This window comes from Dipodomys merriami, unplaced genomic scaffold (genome assembly GCF_024711535.1).
Source record: "Dipodomys merriami isolate MVZ:Mamm:240054 unplaced genomic scaffold, mDipMer1.0.p SCAF_1127, whole genome shotgun sequence".
Classification (NCBI taxonomy): Eukaryota; Metazoa; Chordata; class Mammalia; order Rodentia; family Heteromyidae; genus Dipodomys; species Dipodomys merriami.
Window position 1 is genome coordinate 165,778 of NW_027202413.1, and position 25,058 is coordinate 190,835.

Below are 25,058 nucleotides of genomic sequence, written 5' to 3' on the forward strand. Positions count from 1 at the left end.
CTTATGTATAGGGTCTTAGCTTCTCCCTCTGAGGCATGGCCTGCTCCATTTGGTGGGTATAGGGTTAGATAGGGTGTAGGGAGTGCTGTAGGGAGTCTCCTTGGTTTCTCTGTCTCTACTGAGTCATTACTGCATTGTGAGATTTGCATGCATCATCTTGCTGGGTCCTTCTCCTCAGGCATCTTGTTGAATCATCTCTCTCCCATATTGGAGCTGGTCCTTGCTGTTATCCTTTACCTAGCCAGGGAGGCCTAACTCCTTCATGAAGGAATATGGAGGGAAGCTCAGACACAGAGCTACCTAAGAGAAAAATCTCCTCTTAAGTAGCTACCATATTAGGAAACAAAGGGACAGAGAGAGAGGCAGATTTGCCACAACTCCCCAATGTCTCTTCAAACTAACAGCAGTAAACATTGGTGGAACAATGAGTCTTCATCCCATCTTTCTACCTCTAAAATATGCATATTTCTTCATCAGTCTTTCTCTTACTCTCTCTTATTCTTATCTTCACTCCAACCTCCATTCTTCCATGGCCTTTTAGCCCCAATTGCCTCTACCATGCCTCTAATTTTCTTCTTTTCTTCCATCCATCCTCAAGCTTGCTCGTGATTCCCAAAGGTAGGGCTTGGAGATATTCAAGACCTTGAGAAATAGAGAGGTTGATGACTCCTATGTTGAATGAGAAAGAGGGGGAGTAAATAAACCTAAATGCAGCCTTCAGCATTCAGAAACATGGCTCGTGTTTTCATTGGCCCCAGAATTGTTTTGGAAAGCAGGAGAATGTTCTCTCAACACTTTTAATTTATTTATTGTTGCAAAGGAGAAGTGTAGCCTTGGAGATTTGAAACAAGTGAACTTCCAAGGCATAGTCCTAGGTATCAATATCACTTCCATCCCATTTGCACAGTTGTCTAGTAACGTGTGAGTGAGCCCCATCCATCTCTGACCCACTTGCATGGTCTTGCAGCCTCTCTCCTGTGGGAGTAAGACTTGTGTTAGTACAGTGCCAATCCCGTTATTAACTGTCTTCTTTGCAAGTGAAAACAATTTTTTAAAAAATGCTCACAGGTTTTTAAAAAATGCTCACAGGGCATAAGAGAGCAAGGCATGATTGGCTCTGAGAGATAAAGTGGGATGAAGCTGTATTTCAAAACTGTTATTTAAACAGAGTTGGCAACTTCATCCATAGTAACTCTCTTTTCAGGATGGACAGAAACACAAACTCCCAAAAACCAGTCTGGCCAAGAAAGCTACATGGACGTCCAATGATTCTGACCTTTTATTCTGTTTACAAGAGAGCTGAAGTCCTGGCAGGAAAGGGGACAGGTCCTATAGGGACAAAATCCAAGTGATGGTGTCAATGCAGTGATAATAGTCCCTTGTCATTCTGGTGTCATCTCTCAGTCTGTCCAAATCCAGGTGTTGTGAACTCCCTGGGGAGTAGTCTATGAAGAGATAAAAGGGGAAATGCAGTTCCTTGATCAGTTTCTCAGGAAGTGCTGAGAATCATGTCAGGCAAAGTGACATTCTTTTTCTATTGCTGGAGTTTTCTTTTTTTTGGGGGGGGGGTCCGGTCTTGGGGCCTGAACTCTGGGCCTGGGTGCTGTCCCTCAGCTCTTCAGCTCAAGGCTAGCGCTCTATCACTTGAGCCACAGCACCACTTCCGGCTTTTTTCTTTTTGCTTATGTGATGCTGAGGAATCGAACCCAGGGCCTCGAGCATGCAAGGCAAGCGCTCTACCACTGAGCCACCTTCCCAGCCCCTCTATTGCTGGAGTTTTCTGAATTGTCAATATGACACCATGCCTAGTACATCTCCAAGTGTGTATCTATAGGGAAGAGCATCATTTTCTGTTTTACTTTGCAATACAACACTTCCTCTTGCATTCTTAAATAGCATCTTTTTGTACAGATCATCCATGAAAGCTCTACTTTGGGACTTAGCTATATAATAGATATGTCTTACATTTATGGAGCTGACCAAGTCCATCTGCAGTTCACCTTTGTCTTATTAGAAAGAATTTGCATGGATCCAGTGAAACCTTGTATGATGTGTTCCTCAGGCAGTGGTACAATTATGTGGCATCTCCATCCCTTCCATAAACTCCTTTCTCCAATCTTCCATCTTGTCTTGATTCCAGTAGGAATGGTAGGCATCTCTGAGGGAGGTATATTGGGCCAACATACAAGTCAGTAGCACTATATTTTCACAGAATACATTTCCCTGATGTGGTACAAACTCTGTGTGTATCTGTGAGGGAAGCAGTCGTTGAAGGGGAGGCTTGACCTGGGAGGACACCAAATGAGGTTTTACTGGGATAATTCAGGAAGGATGTGATGCACTGCTGACACAGTAGCTACAGAAGAGAAGATGGACAGTGCTCCCTTTGTGTGTGTTCAAGGAAGAGATAGCAAGACAATGGTGAGGGACCTGAGGTGTGGTAACAAGGGTTAAAAATTTGATTTTTACTGAGTCCTCATCCATTCCGAATTAGCTAGTGTGAGGATGCTAATATTTGATGCTAATATTTTTAATGAAATGTCCCTCTACAGTCTAAAGAGTCATTTTACTTAAGTCAAATGATTGGGAAGCTATAAAGAAGCATGTAAGGCCAGGTGCCAGTAACTCATGCCTGTCATCCTAGCTACTGAGGAGGCTGAGATCTGAGGATAGCCATTTGAAGGTAGCCTGGGCAGAAAAGTCCCCATGAGATTCTTATCTCCAATTAACCACTAAGAAACTGGAAGTGGCACTGTGGCCAAGTGGTAGAGGGCTCACCTTCAGTAAAAGAAGCTCAGAGATAGCACCCAGGCCCAGAGTTCAAGCCCCAAGACTGGCTAATTGTGTATATATACTACATATATATGTGTATATATGTATACACACATATATACATGCACATACATATATACATGTATATAGATATGTATATGTATAGAGAGAGAAACATAGACATATATACAAAAGCATACAGGAAGCTATGGGCTCATTAATAGGAATTATGTGGAGAAAGAGCTTTTTTGGACAATGGTTCCAATGTATACTGAGTCTTGGTTCAGTATACATGAGTCTTGGCTCATGTCTGTAATCCTAGCTATTCAAGAGGCAGAGATTTGAGGGTAGAAGTTCAAAGTCAGACTGAGGAGGAAAAGCTATGAGAAATCTCAAATTAACCAGCAGAAGTCCTGAACGTGGAGCTGTGGTTCAACTGATAGAGCGCTAGCCTTAAGGAAAAAAGCTCCGGGACAGTGCCCAGGACCTGAGTTCAAGCCCTAGTACTGGCATGAAAACCAAACCAAACCACACAGAATAATCATAGGGCTTCTATCGCAGGCAGCTCACCTCTATACTCCATGAGCAGCCAGAAGAAATCTCCAAATTATCAAAGCCACCATATTGGATAATCTTTTTTCCTAAACAATTAACTTTATGTAATCCAAGACTTCAGTCAAACAAGAATCTCACTTTAAGGCTCATTTAAAGTGAGATATATTCCCAAAGTAATCAGAAGGTAAGCTAGCTAGAAAGGATTTCTCAGTAGTGGGATGTTAAGAAAGAGAAGAAAAAGTGACACTCAGAGTTCTCTTACTAGTCTTCACAGATCATGATGTGTGAAAAGAATCACTTGAATTTATGTGTAACAAGGAAAGACAGTGTGGTTAATTTCCAGAAGGCCAATTAATGAGATTTCTGAACCAGGAGCTCAGCCTGAAATCCTAGCTATTAAGGAGACTAAGATTAGAGGACTGTGATTCAAGCCAGCCTAAGTAGGAAAATCTGTGAAAGTCTTATTTCCAATTAACCACTATAAAGCCAGTAGTGGATCTGTGGCTTAAGTAGTAGAGGGACAGCCTTGAGTAAAAAAACTAAGGGAGAGTATAAGGCCCTGAGTTGAAGCCATACTACTGACAAAATAAAGGAAGGGAAGAAGGGAATGAGGGAGAGGAAGTTAGGGAAGCAAAGGAAAGAAGGAAGGAGAATAAAATTGAATCACTGATGATAATTACTCTTAGTGATTCAGGAGTTCTTGGTTGTAATGACTTTTCTGTCATTAGAGGGCAGTGTTGAGTTTCGTAATGCAGTAATTACCAGAGCAAAATTGTGAGATCCTTTAGAGAGCTCATCAGAACTAGATCCTAATTTTGGCTCCACTAATTGCTCATTGCTGCTTTGCATCATTTTGAACTAAGTCCTTCTATGTAAAATGTGGTTCATATTTATACATAGTTACAGGCAACAACAACAACAAAAGACCTATGAAAGTCTCTTCAAATAGGAACCTAGATGGCCTTATTGAGTGGGGGATAATAAAGCAAGGTTTTGTTATTATCTAGGGAAATAGAGGGCAAGCATGATTAAGATTGAGATTGTGTAATATGAATTCGGCTTCCATCAATGTCTAAGTGTGATCTTTCATGATAAAGGCTGGCTTATGTTCCTCTTCCATATTACATGTTCCATGGTCATCATTCTCTCATCCTGACTGGGCAGGGATGTTTTCTTTGTTCCAAACCAAGTGAGAGTCAGTTCATTAACATGAACTCCTTACAATGACACAGATCTTGAATTTTTCTACCTTTCTATCATCAATATCTAATTCTAAAATAGAATGAGTATGTGGTGTTTTGCTTGTTTTTGTTTTTTAGTTTAGGCTGGACATCAGTGGCTCACACCTGTAATCCTAGCTACTCAAGAGGCTGAGATCTGAGGATCATAATTCAAAGCTAGCCAGGGCAGGAAAGTCCATGAGACTCATCTCCAATTAGCCGTCAGAAAAGCCAGAAATGACTTTGCTTTTACTGTGGTTCAAGTGGTAGATCATTAACCTTGAGTAAGACAGCTTAAGGACAGCACCCAGGCCCTGAGTTCTAGCCATAGGATTGGCACACACACAAAACAGTGTTCAATGTTTTCAGAAGTGGTGAGGTGTGACTCAAAGTAGTAGAGAGCTAGCTAGTAGAAGCTCAGGGATAGCACCCAGATCAACAACAAATACCACACATATACATTGAAGCCAGCTCAAGATTTTTGTCTTCAGCTTTATTAGTATATAACTGTCTCTTCTAGTGCATAGACAGTAAGATCTCTGCTTAGTGTCTTCAGCTTCACAGATGTTTTAGTCTGTGAACCCTGGGGCTTCCCACTGTGTGACATTCACATGCAGAGGGAAGGCCTCCCTTTCCTGCAGCTTCCTGTATGTTATGTTCCAGCAGCTTCTGTCACCTTCTTGCAGCTCAGGCAGGCTCTTCCCCCAACCCCCCCCCCAACCCCTTGGTCCCCACCCCCCTACTCCAGCCTTATCCTTTCAGGTCTCCTGCTTGGGACTCTCTGAATTATGTCCAGTCAGAGTCCTGCAGATTAAGTGATGCCTTGGGTAGGATTAAATCCAGAAAAGTTCCTTCTCCCATAGTCCAACTACTTCTCTCTTTAAAAAATATCATTTTGGCCATTTCTAAGGTCTTCATAAGTCCTTTGTGGCTGAATGCTGGTGGCTCACACCTATAATCCCAGCTACTCAGAAGGCTGAGAAGGATCTTAATTCAAAGCCAACCCAGGCAGGAAAGTTTATGAGACTTTTCTCTCCAGTTGACCACCAAAAAGCTGGAAATGGAGCTGTGGTAGAGGACCAACCTTGAGTGAAAAAAGTGAAAAAATTAAGAGACAGTGCCCAGGTTCAAGCCCAGGTATGGGAACAAAAATTAAAATCTTTTATCCTCTATTTGGCTCCTTGTTTAAATACTGTCTGTGGGAAGGGTAAATTTGTTAGAATCTTTATTATAAAGATTAGAACATCACTCAGTTGGTATTCCTAGGTTGTAAAATGAGCTGAACTAAACAGAAATAGTGGCTTAGAGATACCATGTCTCATTAGATTTTATCTAAACCTTCTAGCAACTTTTTGTAAATTTGAAAAGGTACATAGAATAATAATTTCAGTAGTCTATTTTCTTCAACTCAACTGATTGCAAGTGTTACTATTTCTACAAATTACCAGTACATTAAGATGCTTTTCATTATTTTTACATTAAACCTGCAGTATGGATAATGGATTTTCAGCAGCCTAATTTAGGTGCTAAATCTTCAACAGTTTAAAAGAAATAATGTACTATTAAAACCATAGCTAAGTTCAATAAAAATCTTTAGATTGGTTCTATTTTAGTTGGACTTCAACACAGGGCCTAGGTACTGTTTCTTAGCTCTTTCACTCAAGGCTAATGTTCTACCACTTTTGACACACAGCTGTACTTCTGGTTTTCTGGTTAATTGGGGATAAGAGTTGTATGGACTTTCCTGTTCAGACTGGTTGTGAACCACAATCCTCAGATATAATCCTCCTGGGTAGCTAGGACTACTGATAGGCATGAGAAAGTAGCTCCTGGCTTGTTTAAAACTTTTTTTGGGGGGGTCCAGTCGTGTGGCCTGAACTCTGGGCCTAGGTGCTGTCCCTCAGCTCTTCAGCTCAAGGTTAGCGCTCTACCACTTGAGCCATAGCGCCACTTCCGGCTTTTTTTCTTTTTGCTTATGTGGTGCTGAGGAATCGAACCCAGGGCCTCAAGCATGCAAGGCAAGCGCTCTACCACTGAGCCACCTTCCCAGCCCTTGTTTAAAAGTTTTAAGGTAAATCAACAGAAAATAAAATAAAATTCAGTCACATGTTAAATGTCCCCAGGTGCTTGTGACTATTGGCTACCATATTGGACAAACTAGGCTTGGATAACAAGAAAGGATTTATTTTTATTTTTATTTTTGCTAAGCAAAGGAGATTTTCTAGAAGACTTGAAGTATAATGTTACAGAAATTAACATCTAATATGCCTGTAATCACTTTTAGGAAATGCAAGAAATAAATTACGTCTTTAAATATTTTAATATCTATGGGGCAGAAAATGTTCCCTATGTGGGAGGCTGAGTATGGGAGGATTGTGATTTGAGGACAACTTAGGCAGAAGCTGGATGTGGTGGCACACAGCTGATGATAGCTAAAAGTAGGCATATCTGTCTATGGATCATGCCAGGGTGGAAAGTGAGACCCAATGCTTCACAGCAGCCAGTCAGAAATCTGGGCAGGCAGGTTGGGTAGTATCATGCCAGTCTAGGAAATACAAAGCCCTGAGTTCAAACTCTATTATGGAAAAAACAAATATTCCCCCATTTTACAAAAATCTTTTGCTAACAGCAAAGCCAAATTAGTTTGCATAATATACATCATTTGTGTGCAGAATATGTCAACAAATTACTGTTGTTTTAATACAACATATGTTCCTCCTTCTATGAATTTGCCCTTTTGGGATTCACATTTAATAATATCCTGGCTATAAAAGCCCACTGTGAAAGTGTTCCTTTTGTTATTGTTGACTGAATAATTAGAATGGTGATGTTGACTGTTTAAAAAATGACCTTTTGTTATGGTGGTTATAATTGCCTTCACTCCTGAGACAGAAGAGTGCTTGAATTGGCTGAGGTGAAATTCCAGCTTAGTGAAATAACTCTCATAAATGGTGTTTGACTGTGGGAACTAACATGTAGTTACAATTCAAATTTAAATAGATAAAATGTTTTCTTTTTCCAATTTGAAAAAGGACCATAGGGGAACTATCTGTTCCTGAATCAGAGTAGGAAACCCAAGGAGGACTTTCTGCTTTCTACCACCCAGGGAGTGTGGGAGGAATTCTTAGTAACTATAGCAGAGGAGGGGATTATGACTGGGAAGATTTTTTTTTTTAGAGGAGAATCTGTGCATGTGTAAGATTGTTATCCCATAATGTAAGTATATGAGTGAGATGCGACCTGTGTGCATGAGGCCCTAGTAGGACTTTATTGCCCAAAGGTCAAGCTAAAGGCACAAGGGGTTCCACTACACACATACCTCAATTTCCATTAGAACTGGCCTAGAATTGTAACCACTCCCTGACCACAAAGGAAGTGGCATGGGAGGTACTGGGGAAGAAGAAGAGCTCAAGGTGTCTAGGCACCCATGACTAGGAGAGGGGTGTTGATCTGTGCATTCTTTCTCTGGGATGTGGAAGTATTAACATTTAGATTAATTTCTCAAGGCAGTTGTGCTATCGGATTTCTCTCTCTGGCCAGTTCACTTTAAATGTCTGTAACGCCCAAGGTCTCCTGTGAACTTCAGAAGTAGAAATGTTTGTGGAGAAGGGATTGAATCCATTCCGTCTTCCCTCAGCACCTCTGCACAGACCTTCTCTGTGTTCAGAATGGAAATGCATTTGTAAAGGTGTAAGCTTTTACATTCCCAGGACCTTAAAAGGGCAGTTTCTCCAGGTCTCTGAATGGGGCAATTGCTTGGCCAGGTCAGAGATAGAACCTCCTCCCTCCTCCTCCTCTACCTCCTCCTCCTCTACCTATTCCTCCATTCCCTCCTCCTCCATTCCCTCCTCCTCCTTCTCTCCTTCTTCCTCCTCCTCCTTCTTCCTCCTCCTACTCCTCTTCCTCCTCCTCCTCCTTCTTCTTCCTCCTCCTCCTCTTCCTCCTCCTCCTCCTCCTCTTCCTCTTCCTCCTGCTCTTCCTCCTCCTCCTCCTCCTCCTCCTCCTCTTCTTCTTCTTCTTCTTCTTTTTCTTTTTCTTCTTCTTCTTCTTCTTCTTCTTCTTCTTCTTCTTCTTCTTCTTCTTCTTCTTCTTCTTCTTCTTCTTCTTCTTCTTCTTCTTCTTCTTCTATTCTTCTTCTGTTCTTCTTCTCTCCTTTCCTCCTTCCCTTCCCTGAAAGTATTCCAGCCACCCCATATTTGGGAAGTAAGTCTAAATTTATTGATAATGCTAAGTTTTGTGTCTGTATATGCTTTGTAAAATAAAACAAAAAAAAGTCTTATGCATTGCTTGTCAAAAAACATGTGTTTTATCTCTTTGAAAGACTTAACTCTGAGCTGTCTCGGGACAGCACAATTTCAGACGTCTATACTCCTGTGCATCTGTTGGTCTGCCGAGGTGACAATAAAGACTCCTATAATTTGGCTTATTAATTGTGGCATCTTTTGTTTTGTTACTGATTGGGTTACAACAATCAGAGCTCAGCCTCCTAAGTAGCTATGATTACAGGTGGGAGCCACTGCCTTTCTGTTCACATCAAATATTCATGCAACTGTTTCAAGTCAAGTACACTGAAGGGAGAGATTGGGAGAAGAAATCTGAGGTTTGCAGGGTGGCTATCAGATGAATGATTCTAAATTACAGAACGGAGACAGATTTATATGTAATCAATTTGGATTTGGTTTCCCATCTTTAAGTGTAAGAACCAGCCAGGCAGTTCATGTCTTTGCAACCAACTGAATTCAGTTCTGAGTCTCAATTTTCTAGTTGCCAAGTGTTGGGGTCTCCCTCTCCTTGTCTCAAGAAGTAACGCTGATCAAAACGTATTGTATTTACTTATTAAATGAAAGCTCCTATGCATAACTACCTAAAGATTATTCTTTGAAAAGAAAATTTTTTAAAAAGAGGAAAAAACTTTAGCAATGTGGCTTAAGTAGTTAATGTAACTAAAAAGGAAAATTTTAAAGGCCATAAAAGCTGGCCAAAGCAGGAACTTGTAACAGGATGTAACTAATACAAGGAAATAGGACTTAATTAAAATAGCTTTTTATTTCAAAGGTTATGCAAAGTTGTATGGAGAAAGAAACCAAATTTTGACCAAAGATTGTAACTCTTTTTTTTGTCCTAGGACTTGAACTCAGGGCCGGGGCATTGTCCCTTCCTCAAGATTAGCATTCTAGTACTTTGAACCACAGGTCAACTCCTGGTTTGGGGGTGGGTAATTGTACATAAAAGTCTCACAGATTTTCCTGCCAGGGCTGGTCTCAACCCTTGATCTTCAGATCTCAGCTTCCTGAATAGCCAGTATTACAGATATGAGGTACCAGAATATAGCTTGAAGACTGTACTTCTTATACTCCCTCCCCCCAGTTATGTATTCAAAGCTACTGATCCTGTCTATATTTCTGAAGAAGGGCTGAAGTGCTGTCTTCCCCCCTGTTTACAAGGTAATAAATGTCCTTTCTCTCATCTTCACTGTGTGTCTTTATTTGGTTTATAGGGACAAGAGGCTGGAGCTGGTGTGTGGAATAGCTGGAAATTGGACCTAGGGTCTCCTATGCAGTAGTACACCAGCAATTCCTTCTACCATCAGGCTGTACCTTGAATGATATACCTGAGGGACAACCACATATGTCAAATGTCAGGTTTCTGAATGGAAGATTATTTTGAATTTTCTTTTGCATGTTTTGTTTGTGGAGATGGCTGTAGTGGCATGCATGACCAGTTAAATTTCCTAGAGGACAAATGGGTGAGAGTGAATGGGGGAGGGGAGACAAGGAAGAGATGGAGGTCACTGGATTCTATTATATGGGAATAGTTTGCAAGATACAGAGAAGCCACATCTTGAGAGGTCAAATTGGGAATCTTTTTTTTTTCTTTTGGTCAGTTGTGGGGCTTGAACTCTGGACCTGAGCACTGTCCCTCAGCTCTTCAACTTAAGATGAGTGCTCTACCACTTGAGCCACAGTGACAGTGTCACGGAATTTCCTGCCTGGGCTAGCTTTGAACTGTGATCCTCAGATCTCAGTCTCCTTAGTAGCTAGGATTATAGGTGTGAGCCATCAGCACTTGGCTGGGAGTCTTTAGTAAAATGTCGGTGACTACCGGTAGATTCCTGTCCCAAACACCTGCAGCCCAGAACAGAGCTTGCACAAAGCTTTTAAAGGCAAAAACCATGTTGTGGGTGGGGACAAAGCTCACCACAAGCTAACCATATAGGATAACAATCAGGGGTGAGCATTCTCTATAGCAAAACTTTCCTGGGGCTAAACAGTATGACATGTATGCAACTAAAAAAATGGCCTGTCTCACCTCAAGGCTTTTCAAGAAGGTTCCCCTAACAAGTTCTCTTTTGGTTATGGTTGTTGTTGTTGTCAGTCATGGGTGCTGTCCCTTGAGCTTTTTTGCTCAAGGGTAGCACTCTACCTCTTTTGGGTTTTTTTGGTCGGGTCATGCGGCCTGAACACTGGGCCTGGGCGCTGTCCCTCAGCTCTTCAGCTCAAGGCTAGCACTCTACCACTTGAACCACAACACCACTTCTGGCTTTTTTTCTTTTTGCTTATGTGGTGCTGAGGAATTGAACCCAGGGCCTCATGCATGCAAGGCAAGTGCTCTACCACTGAGCCACCTTCCCAGCCCCCACTCTACCTCTTTGATTCAGTTTTTCTGATTGTTAATTCGAGATGATATAAATCTCACAGACTTTCCTGTCCAGTCTGGCTTTGAACCACAGTTCCCAGATCTCAGCCTCTTGAGTAGCTACATTTACAGGTGTGAGTCACCAGTGCCCAGCTTGTATCTAACTCTTGAGTGTTTTTTGTCATCTGTTTGTCACTGTATGCCCAAATCAGCCATCAAAATTGAGAACAATAGCATAAGGTGTGCTCAGAAAAAGAGCCTGTTCTCCTGTGAGTGATTTCATGACTTTCCCCAGGGGTGGCCAGACCTGTACTCAGTCCACAGAGACACCATGGCCTTCTTCTGATGGACTCTAAAGCATGAAGGGGGAGCCCCATCACCAGCGGCACTTTGTGGACATTATTTCCCACGTGTCCAGAGTTACATAGGATACCCTGCTCCCTGGGAAAGAAAGGGAGGGAAACTCCAACACTTGGCAACTAGAAAATTGACTCAGAACTGCATTTAGTTGGATATAGAGCAATGAACTGCTTGGCTATTTCTTGCACTTAAAGATGGGGAACCAAATCCATATTGATTACACACAAACTAGTCTCTACTCTGTAGTTCAGAATCATTCATCGGATAGCCACACTGCATGCCCCAAGATTTATTCTCCCAATTCTCTCTTCAGAGGCCTTGATTGGAAACAGTTCCATGCATATTTGATGTGAACAGAAAGGCAGTGGCTCCTACCTGTAATCCTACCTACTCAGGAAGCTGAGGTCTAAGTATACTGGTTTGAAGCCAGCCCAGATAGAAAAATCTATGGGATTCTTATCTTCAACTAATGAGCAAAAAGCTAAAAGTAGAGTTTACTCAAGTGGTAAAATGCTAGCCTTGGGGAAAATAAAACTAAAGGACAGCCAGATCTTGGAGTTCAGTCCCTGTACTAGAATAAAAAGAAAAGGAAGGAGGGACAGGGAGGAAGGAAGGAAGTAAAGAAGAGGGAGGAAGTAAAGAAGAGGGAGGAAGGAAGAAGGAAAAAGAAAAAGGGAGGGAGGAAAGAAGAGGGGGTTAGAGGAAGAGAAGAAGGGAAGGAAACCTAGTCTCATATGTATCACTATGGTTCTATCTCTAGGCAAGTAATTGCTTCATTCAGAGACCTGGAGGAAGTTAATACTCTTTAAAGGTCCTGGGAATGTAAATGCTTACACCTTTACAAATGCACTTCCATTCTGCTGAAGAGAAAGGGTCTTTGCAGGAGCTCTGAGGGTAGATAGAATGGATGCAATCCTTCTCTACAAACATCATTTCTACTTTGAGGTGGAGACCTCAGTAGTTACAGCCATTGAAAGTGAGTTGACAAAGAGAGAAATCCAATAACACAACTGCCATGAGAAATTAATCTACATGATAATACTTTCACATCCCAGACTCCTCTGGGCCCAGGGTTTGAAAGAACTGTAGCCAACTGCAATGTTAGCAGAAGGAATTGCTAGTCAAGGGCACCCTGAGAAGAGATGAAGATCTCGTTCCTGATAGGATGGAATTCAATTAGAAACCACCACCCAAATTTTTCAAAGCAAACGAGCTTATGGCCTTTCCCTGATGCCTATGCCCAACGTCCAACAGAGACAGACATGTGGCATTTTCTGTTTCTTTTTGGAGTCCCAGGTTGGGAAAAGCATGTACTCAGATAGGACAATGGGAGAACTGAGCGTCCACATCAGGATACCACTAAAAAAAATGTATACCAAAAACTAATGGACAACAAATCAAAAGAGCTGCTTTTGCTAGTACTCTGCTGCTGCTGCTGCTGCTGTTCTGTTCTGTTCTGTTGCTCTAGCTACTGAGCCAGTATGGTGGAGTGGGGATTTTGCTGATTGGCTGTCTCCCTTTTCATGGACCCTGTTGATGGGTTGTCTCTATTACAGACCATGGTTGGAAAGTTGCATGCATGGGGAATATCTTGGGAGCATCTTCCACTTAGTCCATTTCTTGCTCTTGGTGCACCTGGTCATTTTCTCCTGGCTATTGTGATTTCTCTGTCCACCATGTTTCCTTAAATGGGGTCTCCAAACTGACTTCCATCTGACAGCTATAGAAACACATGTTCCTCAATTGGGAATGTTTTCCTAAGTCTACCTGTCCATTAATGGGAACCAGTGAACCTGGTTAGCTCTGTGAGTGAGTTGAAGGAATCTTTACTCAAATACTCATGGCAATGAGAGGAGCTGTTACCATTTTGGAGTGAATTTCATACATGCAATTGCAAAACCCTGTATTCCCTAATTTCAAGAAATGCCACGCCGACCCCAGTAGAGTCTGCTTAGCATGGGAAACCATCTATCAGACCATGATAGGGGCCTCGAGACCCATCTCTGAGTTTTGGGACTTCACCGAAGTCTACCTCAGAGAATGGGGCTTTACAGAAACCTATCTCCAAGTTTTGGGACTTCACCGAAGTCTACCTTAGAGAATAGGGCTTCTAAGAGGCCTACTCCTGGGAAAAGGCTGGCAAAACCCCTGGAAAAGATGTGTTTCTGTCTTTCTTCTCCTCATAAAGAGTGCCTATTAATCTTTTACTGTTTCTACTGTTCATTGTACTTACTCATTGTCAACGTTCCCTTATTCAAAGCTCTTAAGAGTGTTGACGACTCCAATATCTGATGAGTGTCTTAAAAATATGACTAACTCACCAGAGTTAAGTGCTACCCTGAAACCCCTCTTATGGAGGCTAGTAGACAAGTTATAAGTAAATATAAAAGTATTGGGGGTTTCACAAAGTCACTCCAGCAGAAGGAATTGTAAGAAATTTACAAAAAGTTGTAGGCACGGCTAGAACAGAAAGAATGTATGGCAATTGCTGAGATAACTACTTAGGAGAAAGAACTTCCTCATTTACTAAGAGACTTGCTAAATCTAAGTCTCCTTGGTGCTTACTATTAAAGAAGGAACAGGAAAGATCTTAATGGGACAGTTAAGGCCTCTATAGAAAAAAGTAGTGGTTAATTGGTGACAATCATCGAAAACCATTGTATTTCTTAAAAATAGAGGTAAAGCTGGAATCAAGTGCCTATCAGGCGACCAGTTGGTGACCACCCAAGGACGAAGCCCTGCAGCAAGGTTGTGTAACCTTTTGCCCTTTCAGGCAACCAGCTGGTGACCGCCCAAGAATGAAGCCCTGCAGCAAGATTATGTAACCTTTTGCCCTTTCTTATGGAGACTTTTGCTATAAAAGTTTGTTATCCTCTGCATTAAATCGCACTCAGCACTCAGCACTCAGCATCCACTCCTAATGTGTGTGAGTTGTCTGTTTGCCATCTCCCCGTCCTATTCCAGGTTCCTCCCCTAGGTATCCTTCGTCGTCCCGACAGAACCCGGTCCGCGGCAGGTGGCGCCCAACGTGGGGCTCAGAGCGGGGCAAGAAGCAGTTTCTTCAGTCAAGGAACCTTGGGAGGTAAGCATCTCTCTCTCTCTCTCTCTCTTTTCTTTTCACCTGGAATAGTAGTCAGAAGCTCGTTGGGGTGCTGCAGGCCCCTCAGTTGTGACTGAGAAAGATAACGAGCAAATCATGGGGAGTTCATCTTCTAAGAATAAGGATAGTTTGTCTCTATTTTAAAACATATACTCCACAGTAGCAGTGGGAGAACAAACTAATCCTTGGTTCCCGCAGGAAAAAGGAAACCATTGAAAAAGTGAATGTAACTCTAAGTTCCATAAAGACGGAACTCCTCCTTTGAGAGGAAACAAAAAAAAAAATGGAAAAAGGAAACCACTGAAAAAGTGAATGTAAATCTAAGTTCCATAAAGAGGGAACTCCTCCTTTGAGAGGAAACAAAAAACGGACAGAGGGGCAACCAGCCCCTCCCCAAGAGAATAAGAAACAGTTAGATCATTTGATACAATTTTCATATTTCAGGAATGGTGAAAGCCTGCCTGCAGGTGTGGTCTTGGGGCTGGCGGAGAGTCTTGGCGGACGCGCTATAAGACTGCCAGTGGGGCCAGTAGGAGACGTCCCCTGGACCCCTGGGTGGGGCTGTCCTCGAGATCGGGTAGAGGGGGTTCGAGTCCCCCCGATTGGCCGATTCTCTCTGGTTGGAAGCCCTTCTGGACAGACTGTCTGACCAGCAGTCTGACGCGCTTGCTGTCTGTCTTGAGTGTGCGTATATGTCTTCTATTAACTCTAATTTGAATCTTAGGCACGCAGCCCTGGGGCTGGTGGATGAGGGGCTTACTGATCCCCTAGACCCAGAGGAAGAGTGCGCATTTCCCACTTAATTGCCCCTTCCACCCTTTTAGAATTACAGGAGTGCCCGGACCAGATCACCCACCTCCCCAGAGAAAGCGTGACCAAGTGCGCGTACATTACCAACCCCCGTATGCAGCAGTGTGTGTGTGTGTGTGTGTGTGTGTAATTTTAACTTCTTTTTCTTTCTTATCTCAGTTTTATTAATTTGGACACTCCTTGTCCCAGAGATGGGGCAAGGACAAAGCAAGCTTACTCCTCTCAACCTCCTGCTCAATCATTTCAAAGAGGTAAAAGAGAGGGGGTATAATTTCAGTATAATTGAAAATCTCAGAAGAATCTAAAAAGAAAAATTCTCTAGAATAAGTAGAGGGGGTTCTAGTCCCCTGGTAAGTGGTGAGATGTCACCCCATTCACTGGGACCTAATTTTGTCTTTGTGGCCACTTGTTTGTCTTGTTTAGTGTGTGTGTTTGTTTTATGTTTTCTGAGGTAGGGAAGATTTGGGTGAGTGTGACAGGCTCACTCTGCAGACTCTGGATTCAGTTTGCTGAATGAGAACAGCACAGAGATTCAAAAGACTAATTAGTGAATTGCCTTGCTAGATAAGCAAGCTCTGGGAAAATTAAGCCCAGCAAAGGTACCTATTTTAAAAGAACTACTGTCTTAAATTTTTGTTTAAAAACTTTAAATAATGTACGTACAACTGATTTTTATTTTTGCGCGCTTTAAGATCTGTGTGTTTTGTGTGTGTTTGTGAACGTGTTCAAAGATAAAAAATTGTCAGCATGCTGTAACAATTGGGTGAGTTTTAATTTAAAAATTCAAAAGGTTATGAGGTTTGGACATTACCAAAAATTTTAAAAAATCTTCACATTGTTTTAAATGGCTTTTTAAAAGGTTCTTTAACTTGCAAATTAGAAAATCTGGTATTTTAAAAACTAATATTTTAAAATGCATAAGACTGTTTATACTGTAATCAAGTTATCTGGCTTAACAAAAATGCATTGGCTGTTTGGGGTCTAATTCCCTTGGCTAAAATTTTAGAAATTTAAATGTAAAGGTTAGTTTAACACTGTCAAAGATGTTACCAGTTCTGTCTGTCTAAAACTGTATTATTTCATTTGAGAACCAAGAGAAGAGACGGGGAAAAACTTAGAAACCAACAGAAGACCTATCTTTAGGGGTGAAGGGTGAACAAGCAGAAGTGCAGTTCAGCTGGTCATGCAGTGGGACAGGCCCTGAGAGGAGTCCACGCATGGTGAGGCAAGCTGGCACAAACGCAGTTCATCTAACCCTAAAGAGTCAGATAGAGTGTGTGGCCATTCCATAGGAGGGGCCAAGTGGCCCATCGTTGTTCTGTCTCTTTTCCCTGCAGATAGACACTGAAAACATGATGGTTAAAATGAGTGGTGTGATGATCTGATTAGTACTGGAAAAACTTTCCCTTGGATGTGTTAACATTAAAATTAGGAAGGCCTTAAAAAGAGGGCAAAAAGTTATTTGTATAATGTGGCTTACTTTCAATTATGTTCTACAATTAGGATGTTTTTAAAAGTTATAAAGATGTTAAATCTAGCTTTGTGGTATAGTAAAGGTGACTGTAATTCTTGCATTAAGGAAAATTGTCATTTGAGTTTAAAAATCTTAATGTGTGTCTGTTTTAAAACAAGCAGCCAAGAGGCAATGAGTGACACTTGGCCTCAAGATTTCAAGGGATCTTTTCAAAATGCAAATGAAAACTAAAGTATAAAATATTAAAGGTGATTAATAAGAGGTTTAAAAAAATAGGGAATGGATTTTTGGATATATAGTTTAAATGTAAAATCATTCTTGACATTGGCCTCAATGTGCAAAAAAAAAAAAAAAAAAAAAAAAAAAAAAATAGGATTATCAAAATGATTGCTATTCTAGTTTGCTCTTACAGGTTTTTTAAGTTTCCAGCAAGCCCAAAGCAAAGCACAGAGGATTCTTACAGTTTGTCAGATGTAACTTTGACTCTTAATAAGTGTCAGGTAAGTGCATGCTTAAAAGCTACTTCTATGTTGACCACCTTGTTGCTTTTAATTGGAGTAAAATGGCCTTTTATAAGACTCAGTGATCTGCAAACTGGTTCAAAGCCAGCCCGGGCAGAAAAACGTCCCTGAGAGGCTGTCACCTCTATTCAGCCAGCAGAGTACTAGCCCTGGACTGAAGAGTCAGGGGACAGTACTCAAGCCCCAAGCTGGAGACTCAAAGTGGCAGAGTGCTAGCCTTAAGCTGTAGAGCTGAGGGACAGTGCTCAGGCCCCAAGTTCAAGTCCAGCGACCAGCTAAAGGAAAATGCCAATGAGGCATTTATCCAGTGTAGCGAAGACACTCCTGGGACGAAAGCAATGGAGGAGCATCCAGAGGCAGTAAGCCACTGCTTGGATGGCAGAAATGTCAGATCCTAGAGTCATTTGTGCATGGCCCTTCAAAACTGATCAGAGCCGGGAGGTCATGGGAAGAGTTTATAAGCATGCCTAATGTTCATGACTACCTTGTAAGGGACAAGAACTTGCCAGTCCTCTGTGATAGTAAAAAGCTAATGTTATAAAATGTGGGAGATAGTTTAAATCTTAACCCCTTTATGTGCCAAAAGCTCTAATTGGCAGTTACTATTGAGCTGACACTAGTTACATGAAATTCATCTTCTCAGGAAAAAGTTTGTAAACCTGAGAGTGTGTTTCTATTGATATCTGTCTAAAGGCCTGCAAAGGTAACTCAGGCATTGTGTTAGGGTCACTAGAGATCACATTCCTAAGTCATCTAAAAAGATGCTTTTTGCAAACCAGAGTGCTAAACAAGCTACACTGCTATAGCTGGAGAAAATGTCTGTGCAGTTGTCAAAAGTTAAATATTGTTCTTAATGACATCTAACCCTGATAGCCTCTTTGTAAAATAGGCTAAGGTTATAGGTTCTTGGCTAGGTAAGATCAACGCCCCTAAAGTCAGCTTGAAGAAGTTACAGAAGATGGACCTTCGCCCTTCTACCCCCATTTTAAGATCAAGGGTCCAGAGTCAGTTTTGGAAAAATGAGGCAAAATAGGTAAAATAATTTTTTAAAAGGGCATAAAAAATAGTGTTAACTGTTGTAGGTGTGCAAGGTGTGGAGACTGCATTTGTCAGAGATGGTTACAAGACTAAGCCTTCTGTGTCTATTTATAAAAAAAAAAAAATCTGGTTAGTAAAAAAAAAAAAAAAAAAAAGTTATTTTGGTAAATTGTCCTGGGCTATTGTCTAAATGTTCTTAGAAACCAACGGAGTCACGGCCTGCCAAGCCTATGTATTACTTGCATCCTTAACCAGTCTGTGTAGGAATTTGCAGCCCAGCACGAGAGACCCTGTTGCTGCTACTGCTACTGCTGAACACCTTAATGGGTAAAGTTCAACGACGGCCTGACAGTCAACCAGAGATACTCCTGCTTGATTCCATCACCTGAATCTGCTTCCTGGTTGAAAGCTGCTAAATCTAAGATCTTGTGGGACATTCTTTTGGGTGATATCCAGAAATCCTCTCTCTTCCCACAGTGGATATTGGGGACAAGGATATCACTGGCTTGCTTGTCTTAGGCACTTCAGTGCATAGTGACTGGAAATCCACTCTAGGGTCACAGCCTAGTTTGACTCTGATATGGTAATAACCTGAGTGTGTTATCAATAGAGGTAATACTCTTAGCCTTAAAATCTAGCAAGCTTCTGCATCATGGTGGTGCCTTAAGGCTGTTCTAAGATAAAGGTTCCGCAAGCCAAAGGAAAATTGGGCAGTTTTAAACTACAGCCACAAAGATGGACAAGAGATTGTAAAGAAAGAGGGTGGTAAAGAAAGCCTTGGGAAAGGAATTGTAAAGAAAGAAGGAAGTAAAGAAAGCCTTGGAAAGAGAATTGGGGAAATTTGAAAAGTAAGGATTGTCTTTAAGACAAACCTCAGAAAGTTTAAGTATGTCAGAAAGTTTAAGTATGTCGCAAATGGTATGAGTATGTCTTAAAATTGGAGCTTACAAGGACAGCTGGTATAAAATTGATACACGGAGTCAGGACTGGTGAAAATTTAAAAAAAAAAAAAAAAAAAGGGGCAAATGCCACGCCGACCCCAGTAGAGTCTGCTTAGCATGGGAAACCATCTATCAGACCATGATAGGGGCCTCGAGACCCATCTCTGAGTTTTGGGACTTCACCGAAGTCTACCTCAGAGAATGGGGCTTTACAGAAACCTATCTCCAAGTTTTGGGACTTCACCGAAGTCTACCTTAGAGAATAGGGCTTCTAAGAGGCCTACTCCTGGGAAAAGGCTGGCAAAACCCCTGGAAAAGATGTGTTTCTGTCTTTCTTCTCCTCATAAAGAGTGCCTATTAATCTTTTACTGTTTCTACTGTTCATTGTACTTACTCATTGTCAACGTTCCCTTATTCAAAGCTCTTAAGAGTGTTGACGACTCCAATATCTGATGAGTGTCTTAAAAATATGACTAACTCACCAGAGTTAAGTGCTACCCTGAAACCCCTCTTATGGAGGCTAGTAGACAAGTTATAAGTAAATATAAAAGTATTGGGGGTTTCACAAAGTCACTCCAGCAGAAGGAATTGTAAGAAATTTACAAAAAGTTGTAGGCACGGCTAGAACAGAAAGAATGTATGGCAATTGCTGAGATAACTACTTAGGAGAAAGAACTTCCTCATTTACTAAGAGACTTGCTAAATCTAAGTCTCCTTGGTGCTTACTATTAAAGAAGGAACAGGAAAGATCTTAATGGGACAGTTAAGGCCTCTATAGAAAAAAGTAGTGGTTAATTGGTGACAATCATCGAAAACCATTGTATTTCTTAAAAATAGAGGTAAAGCTGGAATCAAGTGCCTATCAGGCGACCAGTTGGTGACCACCCAAGGACGAAGCCCTGCAGCAAGGTTGTGTAACCTTTTGCCCTTTCAGGCAACCAGCTGGTGACCGCCCAAGAATGAAGCCCTGCAGCAAGATTATGTAACCTTTTGCCCTTTCTTATGGAGACTTTTGCTATAAAAGTTTGTTATCCTCTGCATTAAATCGCACTCAGCACTCAGCACTCAGCATCCACTCCTAATGTGTGTGAGTTGTCTGTTTGCCATCTCCCCGTCCTATTCCAGGTTCCTCCCCTAGGTATCCTTCGTCGTCCCGACAGAACCCGGTCCGCGGCAAAGAAACATGTTTAAGCATGATTGCAAATGAGAAACTGTTGTAGTGAAAATCAAATTCAAGAACATATGTTGCTTTTTTTAAGTCAAATGTTATTTTATTTAAAGATATAAGTAAAGCAGGTGTTAGTACAATGTCAAGGACACTGATGACACAGTAGTTTAAAAAGATCCCTTATGAACCCCACACTATGGTGAAAAGATGGATATTAATCAAATTGTACTAATGAAACTGCACTGAGGTTCTTCAAAAAATAGCCATCTCATTCCTGTCATCCTAGCTAAACAGGAGGCTGAGATCTAAGGATCATGGTTCAAAGCCAGCTACAGCAGGGAAATCTATAATGTTCCTATCTCCAATCAACCAGGAAAGAGCTGGAAGTGGTTCAAGTGACACAGTACTAGCCTTGAGTAAAAAATGCTAAGAGATAGCACCCGGCCCTGAGTTCAAATCTTAGTACCAGCAAAAAAGAAAAGAAAAGAAATGGAGAGAGGGATTGGAGAAAGGAGAAGGAGTGTGGGGAAGGAGGGATGGAGAAAAAAGAGAGAGCAGAGCTTTGTTGTGTTTGAGTGATATGTGACCTAAAATGACACATGATAGGAAAGTAGCCCTGAGAAAGGAAGTGAGGGAAAGGGGAGGGGTGTAATAAAGAGTTTTGCGGGACTGGGAAAGTGGCTCACTGTTAGAGTGCTTGCCTTGCATGCATGAAGCCCTGGGTTCGATTCCCTAGCACCACTTAAGCAAAAAGAAAAAGCCGGAAGTGGCACTGTGGCTCAAGTGGTAGAGTGCTAGCCTTGAGCTGAAGAGCTGAGGGACAGCACCCAGGCCCAGAGTTCAGGCCCCATGACCAGACCCCCCCCCCCCAAAAAAAAGAGTTTTGCTGTATTTGAGCCATGTAAAGACCTAGTAATGACCTGATCAAGGGCCCTTGAAATGGGACAGGAAAAGCAAATGCTTTGTTCTCTGCAGCAGTTTCAGAGCTGATAAGCAGCTAGCTGGACCCAAAGCTATTCTATGAGGTCATAAAAGGACTATAGGCCAGGTGTTTGGTGGCTCATGCTTGTAATCCTACCTACTCTGAAGGCTGAGATCTAAGGATCAAAGCCAGCTTGCACAGGAAAGTCCTTTAAGACTCTTATCTCCAATAAACTGCTCAGTAAAACCAGGAGTTGTGCTGTGGCTCAAGTGGCAGAGCACTAGCCTTGAGCATAAAGAAGCTTAGGGACAGTCCCCAGGTCCTGAGTTCAAGCCCCGGGACTGGAAAAAAAAACTATACACAGTGGCAACTTTTCTCAAAGGGAAGCAATAACATCCTAAACAACCTTGCCTGGGAACAGGGGATAGAATTGGGTGGGCCCAAATGTATGTTTCTAGAAAATTCTGACACATGATAAACTCAAAGTAAGAGCAATTGCTATTTCAAGAGGGAAATATGCAAGGTACCGTAAACATCAAGAAGTTCTCATAGAAGTTTTTTAACCTTAGACTTAAAGCTACAAGGCCAGTTCTAGCCACGTGAATATTGACAGCCTAAAACACTGACTTTTCTTACCTGCTGTTTCCTTCATAGCCAGAGAGGCCCAATTATGTCACCGCCTTCAGCCCAGCAACAAACCATACCTGCTAATGCTTTCACCCCACCAGTGGCCACCACTAGAGCTGCAGCAGATCCTTATCTTGCTGTGTCACTGCCTGGAGAACTCAAGGAATGAAATCCACAGACAGCAAGGAGTAAGTGTTAAAAGTTTTCAATTTATGCATGTGAGAAGAGGAGAGAGAAAACGTTCTTGCTGGGTGCGAGGGGTCATGATAGCGGTTTGCCAACTAACTGGTTTAATCTATGGTGGGTTCTTTTCTTTTAATCTATATAGGTGTCATTTAACTTTTATGCTAATGATTTGCTGGAAGGTGACTTGCTCATTGGTCACGAACCATGATATTTTTAATTGGTCATTCCCTTTTAGCTATTGGGGCATAGAATTACCTAAAGACATTTAAGACTATCCTACTTTCATTTTATCCAACCTATCTGGGTCAAAGGGAAGTTAGAATGCTTGGGAAGTTTTCTCAGATCATCCTCAATCTCTCTCTCTCTCTCTCTCTCTCTCTCTCTCTCTCTCTCTCTCTCTCTCTCTCTCTCTCTCTCTCTCTCTCTCTCTCTCTCTCTCTTTCTCTCTCTCTCTCTCCTCTCTCCTCTCTTTCTCTCTCCTCTCTTCTCTCTCTCTCTCTCTCTCTCTCTCTCTCTCTCTCTCTCTCTCTCTCTCTCTCTCTCTCTCTCTCTCTCTCTCTCTCTCTCTCTCTCTCTCTCTCTGTCTGTCTCTCTCTCTCCTTTTTATTTATTTTTTTGTTGGTTGTGGGGCCTAACTCTGGGCCTGGGTGCTATCCCTCAGTTCTTCAGCTCAAGAGTAGCACTCTACCACTTGAGCCACAGTACCACTTCTGGCCTTTTCTGCTTATGGGTGTTGAGGAATCAAACCCAGGATCTCATGCATGCAAGGCAAGCACTCTACCACTAAGCCACCTTCCAGGACCTATTTTTCTTTCTTTTTTTAAGAGAAATCTTGCAGGCTTATTCCTGATTTCTTCTGCCGGATTAATCTACCTATTCCAAGATATCTCTTTCTTTCTTTCTTTCTTTCTTTTTCTTTTTCGTTTTTGTCAGTCCTGGGGCTTGAACTCACAGCCTCAGGGTTGTCCTTGAGCTTTTTTGCTCAACATGAGTGCTCTACACTTAGAGCAACAGTGCCACTTCCAGTTTTCTGGTGGTTAAATGGAGATAAGCGTCTCACAGAACTGAGCTGGCTTGGAGCATTGATCCTTAGATCTCAATTTCCTGAGTAGCTATGATTACAGGCGTACCAGCTCCCAATACTACAGTTCTTTACATCCACAGCACTTGTGTGAATGTAACATACTACATACAGTATAGTCTATGTGCTTTCTATTCCTGGGCATAAGACCTGCTAATGGATTTACTACCTTGGAAATGGCCTACGGTAGACTTTTGTGATTGAATGTTAGGCCCATTTCTCACAAATCCATTTTCTTCCCTTCTTTTTTCAAATATGTAAGCAACACCAAGTTTTTATTTTCTCACATGTTGCTCATCCAGTACGGGCTTTGTAGGTGCCTCCTCTAGTCACCTTCTCCTTTCCCCAGTACATCTGAACATCACCCCTGAAAGCTATAAGGGCTGGAAGGAGCAGCTGGCTGCTCCTTTATATTTGAGCTTAAGTGAATTAGAATGATCCCATCTCTGATCAGTCAATTCCAGGCGAGGCCTAATGTGGAAGAAAGAGCCTTCCTCCGGGATTTATTTATTTATCTATCTTTAAGTAGTTGTACAAAGAGGTTTCAATTCAACACATCAGTTTAGAAGTGCAGGGCATCTTTTTAAAAAAAAATTGGTTTTTGGGTTTGAACTCAGAGCCTAGTTGCTGTCCCTGAGCTTCTTTACTCAAGGCTAGCCCTCTGCCACTTTGAGCTACAGCTCCCCTGCTGGTTTTCTTGTAGTTATTTGGAGATAAACTCATGGAATTTCCTGCTCAGGTCAGTTTGGAACCTTTATTCTCAAATCTCAGCCTCCTGAGTAGCTAGGATTATGGGCAAGAGTCACCAGCTATCAGCTGTACAATGCAGCTTGATCCACGCCATTCCTTCCATCATTCTTCCCATCTCTCCCAACCCCACCCAAGTTACCTACTTCCATTTTTACATATGTACATTGAATATGATGATTGCATTCTCCCACCCTTCCTCTCTCTATCCCTCCACACCATACCACGTCATCCACCTACCCCCCCACCTCAATTTCTAGCTTCCTGTTATCCATTTTGTTTGACTATTAGTTTTTCAAAGAATTCTCTCCTGCATATACCACGTTATTTCCGTTAATGATATACCATATACTTTAGTTAATACATTTGTAGTATGTATCTATGTATGTGTGTGTGTGTGTGTGTGTATATATGCACATGACCCAGTGTGTGCTTATATATATTTATAAATGAGGTCTCTCTTCCATCTATGAGAAACAACATGTGATCTTTTGTCTTTCTGGACCTGAGTTACTACTTTTAACATAATTTTTTAGCCTGACACCGCTGGCTTACACCTGTAATCCTAGCTACTTAGGAGGCTGAGAGCTGAGGATCATGGCCCAAAGCCAGCATAGGCAGGAGGGTCCATGAGACTCTTATCCCCAATGAACCACCAGAAAATTGGAAGTGTCACTATGGCTCAAAGGCTAGCCTTGAGCAGAAAAAGCTCAGGGTCAGCATTCAGACCCCAAGTTCAAGCCCCCCATCCAACAGAAACAAAACCAACTATAATTTTCCCCAGGCCCATTCATTTCTAGGCAGCTTCCTTTTCTCCCAGTATAGGCATTTGCAATTGCTGGCTACAGAAAGAGCTATTTAAACTCAAAAAAGTCTGGTACCTCACAGGGCTAAGGGGAG

At 41.9% G+C, this 25,058-nt stretch overlaps 1 protein-coding gene across 1 annotated transcript in view; it reads right to left on the minus strand.

Annotated features, from left to right (window-relative positions):
* Positions 1 to 2,034: 2,034 nt before the first annotated feature.
* Positions 2,035 to 25,058, minus strand: part of LOC138822599 (endogenous retrovirus group K member 18 Env polyprotein-like) — a 74,617-nt gene continuing 51,593 nt past the window's right edge. The window contains exon 4 of the transcript XR_011370567.1: positions 2,035 to 2,158. The gene's annotated coding sequence lies outside the window, so the exon portion shown is untranslated. The remainder of the gene's footprint in view (positions 2,159 to 25,058) is intronic.